This window comes from Malurus melanocephalus, unplaced genomic scaffold (assembly GCF_030028575.1).
Source record: "Malurus melanocephalus ecotype Western Australia unplaced genomic scaffold, MMel_1.1 scaffold_184, whole genome shotgun sequence".
NCBI lineage: Eukaryota > Metazoa > Chordata > Aves > Passeriformes > Maluridae > Malurus > Malurus melanocephalus.
In genome coordinates, this window is record NW_026623416.1 from 1,391,072 (window position 1) to 1,401,482 (window position 10,411).

Genomic DNA, 10,411 nt, shown 5'->3' on the forward strand with positions numbered 1-10,411 from the left:
GTGTTTTAGTTTAGTTTTATTTTTAGCTACCATCCTAGATCTGGTGACTGGTTCAACCTACAGATACTGATCAAAAATGCTGTGCAGAACATGGACAACATTACTTTAGTTTCCACTTGATTATTTGGTTGGCTRTACTCAGCCAGTATTCACTGCTTTGTGTTTTGGGCCTTGTGCACTCCACACAGGAAGATTCTTGGGCGAGGGGCGGGTGTGGAAAATTCCATTTCAAATCCATCCTAATGCACCAATGTAACCATTCTTCCTTCCCTTGGTTTTATTTCATATCAAAGCAATTAAAATTGATTACAGTCTTGTTGGAAATTCAGTTTGTGTTAGGTGTTTCCCTGGTTTGGGGGCAGGGGAATAGGAAGGGGTGGGGCAGCTTACCTGGTATAAATTTTAGAAGAGTGGTTGTTAGGCAAACTACCTGCCTCCATATTAATAGAGGAACTGGGCCAAATGTTACTTTTTTTTTCATATTTAGAGATGGTGGAAGAAAATCTTTSTTGTTGGGGTCGATTCTGCCCATTTTACTGAAGTAAACTTCAGTAAAAAGAAATTTGGAACTGCAAATTTTACTGAAGTAGAACTTGTAAAAAAAGCAGAAAGAATGTGGGTTTGGATCTATTTTATGTTAACATATTTCATACAAGACATGTTTTTCCCTCAGATGTCAGTTTTATTTGGTAAGAGTTTTGATTTTTCTGTAGGAATACATGAAGCTGTTGGACTTGGATTTTATAGGAAATTCTAGKTGATTCCTTGATTAAAATGACCACTTGTTTGGAAAAAGTGAACAATCCTCTTGTCCAAGTCCCTCTGAATGGCATCCTGTCCTTCAGGAGTGTCAACATCAYTCAGCTTGGTGTCATCTGCAAATTTGATGAGGATGTACTCGATCCTTTCATCTATGTCACTAATAAAGGCATTAAATAACACTGGTCCCAGTACAGATGCCCGGGGGACACTATTTGTCACTGATGTCCATCAGGACTCAGAGCCAATGACAACTACCCTCTGGATACCTACTGATTGGGGTTTTTTTACTTCTTTTTTCAAAAGGGTTTGTGTATATGGATATACTTTTTTAAAATAATGACAAAAGCTTTGTAAAAGTAGCCTGTTACAGTACTAGTGTACAATTGCAATCCTGTGCTCTATCACTCTTTGCTTGTATTCACATATGCCTACATTCTTGTGTCAGTTTCAGTCACAGTTTCCACTGTCCATTWCTTTGAAAAACAGATTCTGATTTATTACTGAAAGATACACCTGTTCATTTTGGTATAATTTAAAGATGAGATTTAACTGATTTATCCACAAATTTATTAATTGTTGGGCCTTTTTGTATTAATTCTAGAAACTTCATGAAAAGCTTGCATTCACAATAGTTTGACATATCTTTGATTTGCCAATAGGCATATTTCAGCAAAATCTTTGCCTGACTGCATATTACCAGTTTTTGCATTTCAGAAGAAATGTAGAGGTTAGTATTTGACTGACAATCTGCATATATTTTATTGTAGTTTCTCCACAAGTCCAGTTGTCATTTTCTGGACAACATTATGAGAAAAGTTCTACACTACACATGCTAAAGGAACGTTGCAATCTTAATGAAAACAATTCCCAGGCTTCCACYCCAATTACTTGATTTTGTTGACTTGGCACATGAGAATCTTGAATTCATGTTCAGTGACATCAGCAGGAAGCCAAAGTCGAAGATTTTTCATGTGTAGACTCACTGCATTAAGAGGGATGTGTCATTGTTGAGAGCATTATTATTAGCAGTAAAAACTTAATTCTGTAGCACCAAAAGCAGAGGTTCTTGCCTTACAGAGAAATATAATATAGCATAGGTATAGAATACATTTCCCATTTTATTTGGTGTAGCAAAGTGATTAGAATTGAGATTTATTTTAAAATAATTGTTGCTTTGGAAGTGCAACCTCAGTACATGAATGAAAAAGGCACTCTTTTTCATGTTTGTTATTTCTTTGATTTTTCTTAAAAGTATAAATGTTAAATAAAAGAACTGAATAAGTGTCTTTATTGATCAAAGGAGTTTGATTTAAGGAAAGGTAGTTCTAAGAAGGAACTGATATTCCTTGGTATGTTAGTTTACTTTAATGCTCAAGTGGATTTCTACTCGTGTTAACGAGGTAAATGCAATTATATAATCCTGCAGAGACTTTCAAACATACCAAGTTTGTTTAGCTTTAAAAATACTTTTTTGTCCCTTGGGTGGCTGTTTCCCCAGTGGTGTGCTTCCATTAAAGAGTGCTTACTCATCTTGAAAAGAAAGTCCAAAGATGCAACCCTTAACTACTCTTGGGACATCTCTTTTCAGAGATCTCATCATGTCATCTGTTCCATCCAGTTAATAACCAAATTGACCACCCAGCAGCATGGAAAAAAATAAATCACTATGGAACAATCCAGTAGCATTTTTTCACTATTGCTAATGGGTTGGCAATTATACTTCTTTTTAACTTATTTTTATTTATTTTACTTTCATARCATGTAAAGAATTGATTTTTGCATTTTGGTACTTAGGACTGAAATACAAAACTGCATAAATTGTTTTAGTATTTCTAACCTTTGAATTTCCCAGTGATAGTACATCTTCCACACACATCTGTGGCACCCGCTCAAGATGACCCTGCCTTGGCAGGGGAGGTTGGACTGGAGGAGCTCCAGAGGTTCCTTCCAACCCTACTGTGCTTCTGTGATGTTACTCTCATTTGCACGTGATAATGGACATCCTGATGGACATCAGGTACTCAGTCTGTAATACAGAGGTCTGTCAACTCATTAAAAAGATGTTTTCACAAGATGTTTTTCTAATCCTGAAATAAAAATGATCAGCTTTGTGTTCCATTTKGGATGGTAGCAGTGTCTGGTAGCATAAGCCTACGAAATTCACACATAGCTGAACAAAAAATGATTCACAAATTCAGATATTTGAAGGACCCATCACATTTATTTATATGTGATGTATAATATAGGACCTCTTATGGAGAATGTTTGAGGGACAATACACAAAAAAATGGAACTATTAGGAGGAATTTATTGTGCCCCCTCCAGTTTGAAAACTGGAAAAACAATCTTCCTGTCCAATTAGGACAGGTCAGATTCATTCCTCGTGGCGTTGTTGTTACATCCCCACACCCACATCATCTTCGTCCCTATTCATTCTGCCTGTATTTACTGAGCACCTTTATGCCTTTTTCATTTCACCTCTGGCAGCTACAAGGATGTCACTTACCAATTTTTAACCACTTTCATGCCTAGTGACTCATCTCCTTTAGAACATTAATTCTTTATACCTGTGGCACATAGTTTGTTTTCCTAGATGAGAGTTGGGAAATACTTTAATTAGGCTGAAGTAGAGAGTGCAGAGAAGTTTGAAAAGTGAAAACCAAGGCACTAATATCTTATTTGAGGGGAATAGTTTGAGTAAATCAGTTCTGTGAGGCTCTGTTTGCTCCCTTTGCTGATCAGTGCTGCATCCAGAGCCCGTCCCTCTGTGGCACCGTCAGAAGGCTGATCCTGTTTCTCCAGTGACTCCTGAAAGGACGTTAGAGCCGGGGGGAGGGGGTCGATCTCCTCAATCGATAGAACAAGAGGACTCGGCCTCAAGCTGCGCCAGGGGAGGTTCGCGTTGGATATCAGGAAGGATTCCTTCACAGAATGGATGGGTAGACACTGGAGCGGGCTGCCCAGGGAGGTGGTGGAGTCGCCGTCGCTGAAACTGTTTAAGGAAAAACGTGACAGCCGGTGCCACGGCCTGGTTGACAAGGTGGAGATCGGTGGCAGCGTGGCCGGGCTGGTGTCGGAGGTGTTTCCCGGCTCAGTCCGTTCTGTGAAACCGAAACCATGAGGGGGGCGAGGGGGCCGGGCGGGGGGCGCCGCTCCGTCACCGCGGYGCGCAGGCGCGTTGGGCACGGGCCGCCCCCGGGCGCAGACAAAGGACGCCCCGCGCCGGCCGCGGTGTGACGTCGACGGGCGCGAGTGACGTCACCCGGGCAGGGCGGGCAGGGGGCCGCGCTCCCGGAAGCGCTCGCGGAAGGGTCAGGCCCGGCCCGGGGCGGCCGCGGCGGCCCCCGAGGGTGTGGAGGGGCGGCCTCCCCGGAGCCGCGGCGGGGCACAGGTACCAGCGCGGGCGCGGGGCGGCAAGGGCAGCGGCGGGATCGCCCGGGGCGGGGCCTCGCCGGCGCCGCCTGGTGCCCGCGGATCGTCAGCCGGGGTGGGGAAGGGGCGAGCTCCCGGCGGGCCCGGCGATGCTGGCCCTCCGTCCGTACAGGTACAGGGGGAAGGAGGCCGCGGGGGGGGAGATGGAGCTCTTTCCATGTGGGGCAAGCCGCGAGGTGGACGAGAGCTGGAGCAGGGATGTAATTGAGTGATCTTGTTAGAGCTGCTTTATCTGTTTTAGCGAAAGATAGAACTGGAACCTAAAAATCACAGACTTTCCAGACTGAACTGCTATGTGCTGTCCTTAGGACAGGGAGGTTCAATGTGCAAGGCGGTAGCAAGAGTTTCTGAAGCACTGAACGTCCTCCTATTCTTGTAGAAAAATGAAGTCTCTGTGTATCTGTAATTTTCTTAAATTAGTGAAAAGAAGAGCTGTGTAGGGAAACACTGATGTTAGCAAGCATACGTGTTAGAGCAGTCTGTGTATTTTAGTACATGAGAATTAATTGCTATTCCTATATAACACAAATGGGAATTCTCTTTTTTTATGTTTGAATCATGAAGCTGCCTCTTGTTTCTTTAAGAAGTGTGTTTTTGAAACTGATTGTACATTGAGATATTAATGGAGGACATCCATTTCAGAAYGTAACTACTTAAGGCAGGTGGTTTAGTTATTACTTACACAGAAGTTCATTGAACTGTAAGTCAAGACAAGGTGTATGAATAGATAGCATTTGCGTTTTCAAACAGATTTTTGAACGTMGTATTTGGAGCATATGTATATTTTCTGATAAGTTTTTCACATGTAGAGTGGGGCAGCTGGAATGGTTAGATGAACACGATTACTAATAGTCTGCCTTATTCAAGTATCGAATACAATTGCATTGCAATTTGATATGGTGTTGCTGATGTGCYTTTTCTTAAATGTCATTACTGAGGCAACTGCTTTGGTTTCCTTTTTCCAAATTTATGGTATTAATCCACATCCCAGGGATTTTACTATCTGCTGACTCAACAAACTTCTTAACTGCTTCACAGCATTACATTACTTTTCTTACCTTCAAGGGGATATTGCAACTGTGGTATTATAGACTCACTATTTTGAGAGAAGAAAAATCTCTATTTGGATACTAACGTGCAGTAAGGGAGGATGCAATCATTAAAGTATGAGATGGAGTTAAGTACAAAGTGGAAGAGCCAATATATTCTATGCCTGATTTAATGAGTAGTGATAGCTGATAATGTTTTTGATCTTCCTTAATCACCAAATCTCTGGCAAAAAGTGAAACATGCATATGTAGAATTACATGCTAAGAAAGAGTTCAGGGAACTCTTACTAGGAGATACACTACTTGTGAAAAGGGGTATGTAAAAAAAGGATCTTATAAATAAAGATCTCATGATTCTCCTTTGTTATCTTGTGGWCTTACAGAGCAAGTTAAACTTTGTTTGATTTTCATCTGGTTCACTTTGTGGGTTTTTTAATTAATAAAAGTATGATGGATACTAAATTGAAGTTGCATGTTGATCAGTCCTTTCTTTGTGCCTCTAGCAGTGTGGAAGTTGTGGTATATAATTGTATGTATACAATTATACAAATATCTATATTGTATATATRCAATTATATACAAATTGTATTGGTATATAATTTTCATTTTCTGAAATGCAAAGGTTTGACTCAGAAGCTGGTATTAGTTACGTTGTGATTTGTCAAGTTTATGCATCAGCTTATCTCAATACATTTTTAAATATGGTTTATTGACATAATRTGAGATAACTTTTATGATTTCAAGTGATAGTGTTGATGAAGTCAAGTTACTTTTTCAACTCTTTGTTAAGGAAGTCTTAAAGACTTACAATGGTTTCTCTGCAAGGTCTCACTAAAGTATAAAAATGGTGTGATTAGGAAGGCAGGTTGCCACTTCAGACCTGCTGTTGAATTGTAGTCTTAGGAAATTGTAGACTTGTTGTAAAYCAAAGCTCTCATACATATTTGTTTGTGGAAACTACATGGGCTAAATCGCTAGGGAATCTAATGAGAATTTATACAGAGCAAATCTTTGAGTTACAAAATTCTCACTTAGTCTTTGTATGTAGCTTTACTATCCCTACCTCTGCCTGCCCCAGAAGGATTTAAAAGGCAGGAATAAGGATAGAGGAAAGATGTGAAATTTCTTTTTTCAAGTTTTTAGTTAGAGAGTTGTTTGGACTGTGGAGGAATGATTCTTGAAACTTGCAGAAGATACAGGCTTGATTTAATCAGTTCATACAGGAATAGAATTTGTGGTTTCCTTCTCTATATAAGAATTTATATCAAATCAAATCAAATAACCTAATACAGAATATTTAAATTCTGCTGTGGGCAGAACTTGTCTAGGTTTATGTTTTAACTGGATGGTTTTCTTTTTTTTTTACTCTGCAACTTCATGTGGTAGTGGGTAGGTTCCTCTTTTATTAAGCTCTTTAAAGGTAAGGCAACTTGTTTTGCATTTTGGTGCCCTCTACTGATATCTGTCCGAACATTGAAACTTGATGCTAGTTTGGTCTTTAATAGCAGTAAAGTGCTAACAACACCAGATCTTTAAAAGCAGTGGGATGGAGAAAGAGCAAAAGGTAGCCCTTTCACACTGTAAATATTTTGTTGTTTGCCTTTCAGTCATTTTGTCTGGATTGCACTGAAACTATACCTCACCTGGTAGAAAAGTAGGTAAGCAGTGTATATCTGACTTGCCTAGTACCTTCTGTTGGCATTGTAGCAGTAAAAAGACTGATTCCTTTACTTTTCTCCTCTCAGAAAAATATACATTCTTTAATATGTATAGTGCTGGGCTCTCAGTAAGTTCATTTCAGGTTTGCGGTCTTGGAATTTTTTATCTCCTTTTTATTTTCAGTAACTTTGCTATTTTTGTATTTCCCACCACTATCTGAGATACTGCAAAAATGCATAGTGCTTCATGTGAGCACCACTACATACGCTTTACTTTCTGTTTAAGTAGCCCTTTCATCTTACCAGTCTTGCAGTTTTGTTCCTGTCACGAAATCTGTGAACACCTCTGTCCTAGAAAACTCAGAAATTGCATCAAGTCAGCTACATTCTCTCTACAGAACCTCKTACCTTAACCTTGTGGTCTGTTTTTGCCAGCTTTGTTAATTGCTGACAGAAGTGGCCAATTTTTTTTGTCATGTTGAGGTAACAGTAAATTGTGTGAGAAGGGAAGAGAACATTCATGGCACAATTTATGGTGCTGCTGAGCAGATGCTCTGTCTGGCAGTCTTCATGAAAGCTTTAGGAGATGGCTTTCCAGACCAGAATTAAGGATTTTTCTTCCTTATTCAGATTATTTCTTTAGATGATCTGTGTTGGGATTGTTCTTTAAAGAAGTTATGATTAATATTTTTGATGAGTTCCTTTTTTAAAATCCAATTCTTGGAAATTAATCTCTTGCAAAGACATTTAAAGCTATTTTGTTAGTAAGTACTGAGGGGAGAGCATTTTAGGGCTTTTAAAGCAAGAGGGGAAATGAGAAGATGGGAGACATGAAAGACTAAGAACAGGTACTTAGTTAAAATAGTGTTCTGGAAGGAGCTTGTGAAGATGAATAAGTTCCTAGTGRATGAGTATGGCTTTGACAAAAACATTCAGATATGGACACAAAGGTCCTMGTAAGGCCCATATGATTTGGGTTTTTTGTATGTGAAGCTGTACTGAGCATAGGTTAGTGATCATATGTGAAGMTTTCTTCCTCTTTATTTAATTTCCTTACTTGTATCAGAGAACAATCAAAGCACTTTTTTTTTCAAATTCAAATGCGGACACTGGTATAGTGTTTACATTCTTTGGCTCTGCTTTCTATATGTGAATGTTTATGTGTATCTGTTGTTTTGTTCAACCTTGGGCAGAGCTTGAGACTATTTTAAAAAAGAACACATGCCACCGAATTTCTTACATGGTTTAAGTACTTGATGCCTTTTTTTTCTCTTTRTCAGGTGTGTGATATGAGGTTTAAGAAGGGAGTTGGCAAACTRTGCTTATTTGAGTGTATTTGGAGGAACAAGGCTTGTGTTCCTTCACATATCATCTAATGTGTATCATGTGGTKTGTTTGTTATTGACAGGCCTTCCTTTGACTTTGTGTGAGGATTATCTTGTTTTCTAAASTAAATGAAACTATCTGCACAAGTAGAAGTGGTTTCTTGAAGCTAAGAACCTTCAGTGTTTTATCATATATTCTTTGTTTTGGGTAGCTTAGCAGAAAATGCCAGCGCTTTCTTAGTTTTGCTGTTTCAAATAATTTGTCACTTACATTGAGGAGTGAGTTATTTACCCTTTWTATCCCATGACCTGTTAGACAACAGCCTCCCAATATGGTTTTTTATATGGGCAGAGGAACCAGCTACTGTTAGAGTAGTTAATATGTTTGCAGAGCCTGTACTGAGTCTGACACATAAAAATGAAGTTGTGCAAGCTGCTTAGGACAAAAGGTGCATTTCAAGTCCCAGCTCTAGAGACAAATAATTTTTTTCCCCCCAAGCTCTTTAAAGCACCTGTTACTAATTTATCCTGGCTGTTAATAAAACCTAAATGGCCTATGTRTATTTAAATCAAGTAGTCTCTAATATGTAGCGCATAGTCCAAACATGATGAGCTTTGAAGAGAATGATAGAATCATTTAGGTTGAAAAAGACACGTAAGAYCATAAAKTCCAACCATTAATCTTGTACTGCGAAGTCTAGCACTAAATGACATACCTAAGGACTATGTCTGTACATCTTTTTTGTTACTTCCAGAGATGGTGGCTTAACCACCTCCCTTGGCAGCCTGCTCCAATGCTTGACAATACTTCTGGTGAAGARAATTTTCCTAATATCTAASTTAAACCATCCCTGTTGCAAACTGAGGCCATGTTCTTGTTGTCCTATCACTTGAAAAACAGACCTRCTATCATCTTGCTGCCTTTTTTCAGGCAGGTGTAGACAGAGGTAAGCTCTCCTGAGTTTCCTTTTCTCCAGGTTAAACMGCCCCCGCTCCTTGAGCTGTTCCTCATAAGACTTGGGCTCCAGACCCACCATGCTCCAGCAGCTKAGTGTCGTTCTTGTCATGAGGGGTCCAGGACTGGGCACAGAACTTGAGGTGTAGCCTCACTAGTGCTGAGTACAGGAGGGCAATCCCTGCCCTGATTCTGCTGTCCATTCTATTGCTGATACAGGCCAGGACATCGGCCTTCTTGGCCACCAGACACACTCCCAGTTCATGTTCAGTGGCTGTCACCTAGCATCTTTTCCAGTGGGCAGCTTTCCAGCTGCCCTGAGCCCAGGCTGTAGCACTGCTTGGGGTTGTTGTGACACAAGGGCAGGACTCAGCCCATTGATCCATCCTGTCCAGATCCATCTGCAGAATCTTCTTACCCTCTAGCAGATCAACTTCTGCCCAGCTCAGTGTCATCTGCAAATTTACTGAGGAGTCACTTGATCCCCTTGTCCAGTTTGTTGATAGAGATGTTATGCAGGGCTGGCCCCACTACTGAATCCTGTGGAACATCATTTGTCACTGAACGCCAACTGGATATAATTCCATTCACTTGAATTCTCTTGGCCTAGCCTTTCAGCCAATTCTTTACCAAGGACAGAGGGCACCTCTCCAAGTCATGAGCAACCARGACAATGCTGTGGGAAATGGTGTCGAATGCTTTACTAACATTCACTTACACGGAGTCCTAGATTGTGCTGTTGTTAAGGATGGTTCTGCAGTGTGWAAACATGTAGTGTTCTGTAGTGTAAATAAAGTCATTTCTAAAAAATTGTTTAACAAAATGCCAATCACAGCATTGTGCTTGGTGACTCACTGTGATCAGTTGTTAGTAGGTGATGAAGAGTATACTTGTCCTAAACTGTGTGGAAGATAAAGATTTGGTATTTATTTCAGCTGTGAAAATTTCCTTTTGTATGGAAAATTCTGTAGAAGTAGGAAAGAATAAATGAATTGCCAGAAATAGGAGGACAGAACTGATATACAGGGTGAGAGAAAGCCTGTTTGGAGTTGGTGACCAGTGTGACAGTTAAGGGCAATCGTTYAGTGAGATCTTCCCAGAGATGAAGGGAATTGAAAAAGATAGAACTGAGGATACCTTTTTCTTAGAATTAAGTATCTTGAACTTCCTTGAATTTTCAAGCCTGTGTTTAAATACAACTCTCTTAAGTTGTATCTCTTAAGACTTTTT

At 40.0% G+C, this 10,411-nt stretch overlaps 1 protein-coding gene across 4 annotated transcripts in view; it reads left to right on the top strand.

Annotated features, from left to right (window-relative positions):
- The window catches only part of RNF38 (ring finger protein 38), a 101,251-nt gene that overhangs the window by 50,654 nt on the left and 40,186 nt on the right, over window positions 1-10,411 (top strand). Inside the window, exon 1 of one of the 4 annotated variants that reach the window (XM_057373081.1) lies at window positions 4,030-4,153. The exons of 2 other annotated variants lie outside the window; for them this stretch is intronic. The gene's annotated coding sequence lies outside the window, so the exon portion shown is untranslated. Of the gene's footprint in view, window positions 1-4,029; window positions 4,154-4,196; window positions 4,307-10,411 lie in introns of those variants that run through there. One more of the 4 variants, XM_057373080.1, reaches the window with a different exon arrangement.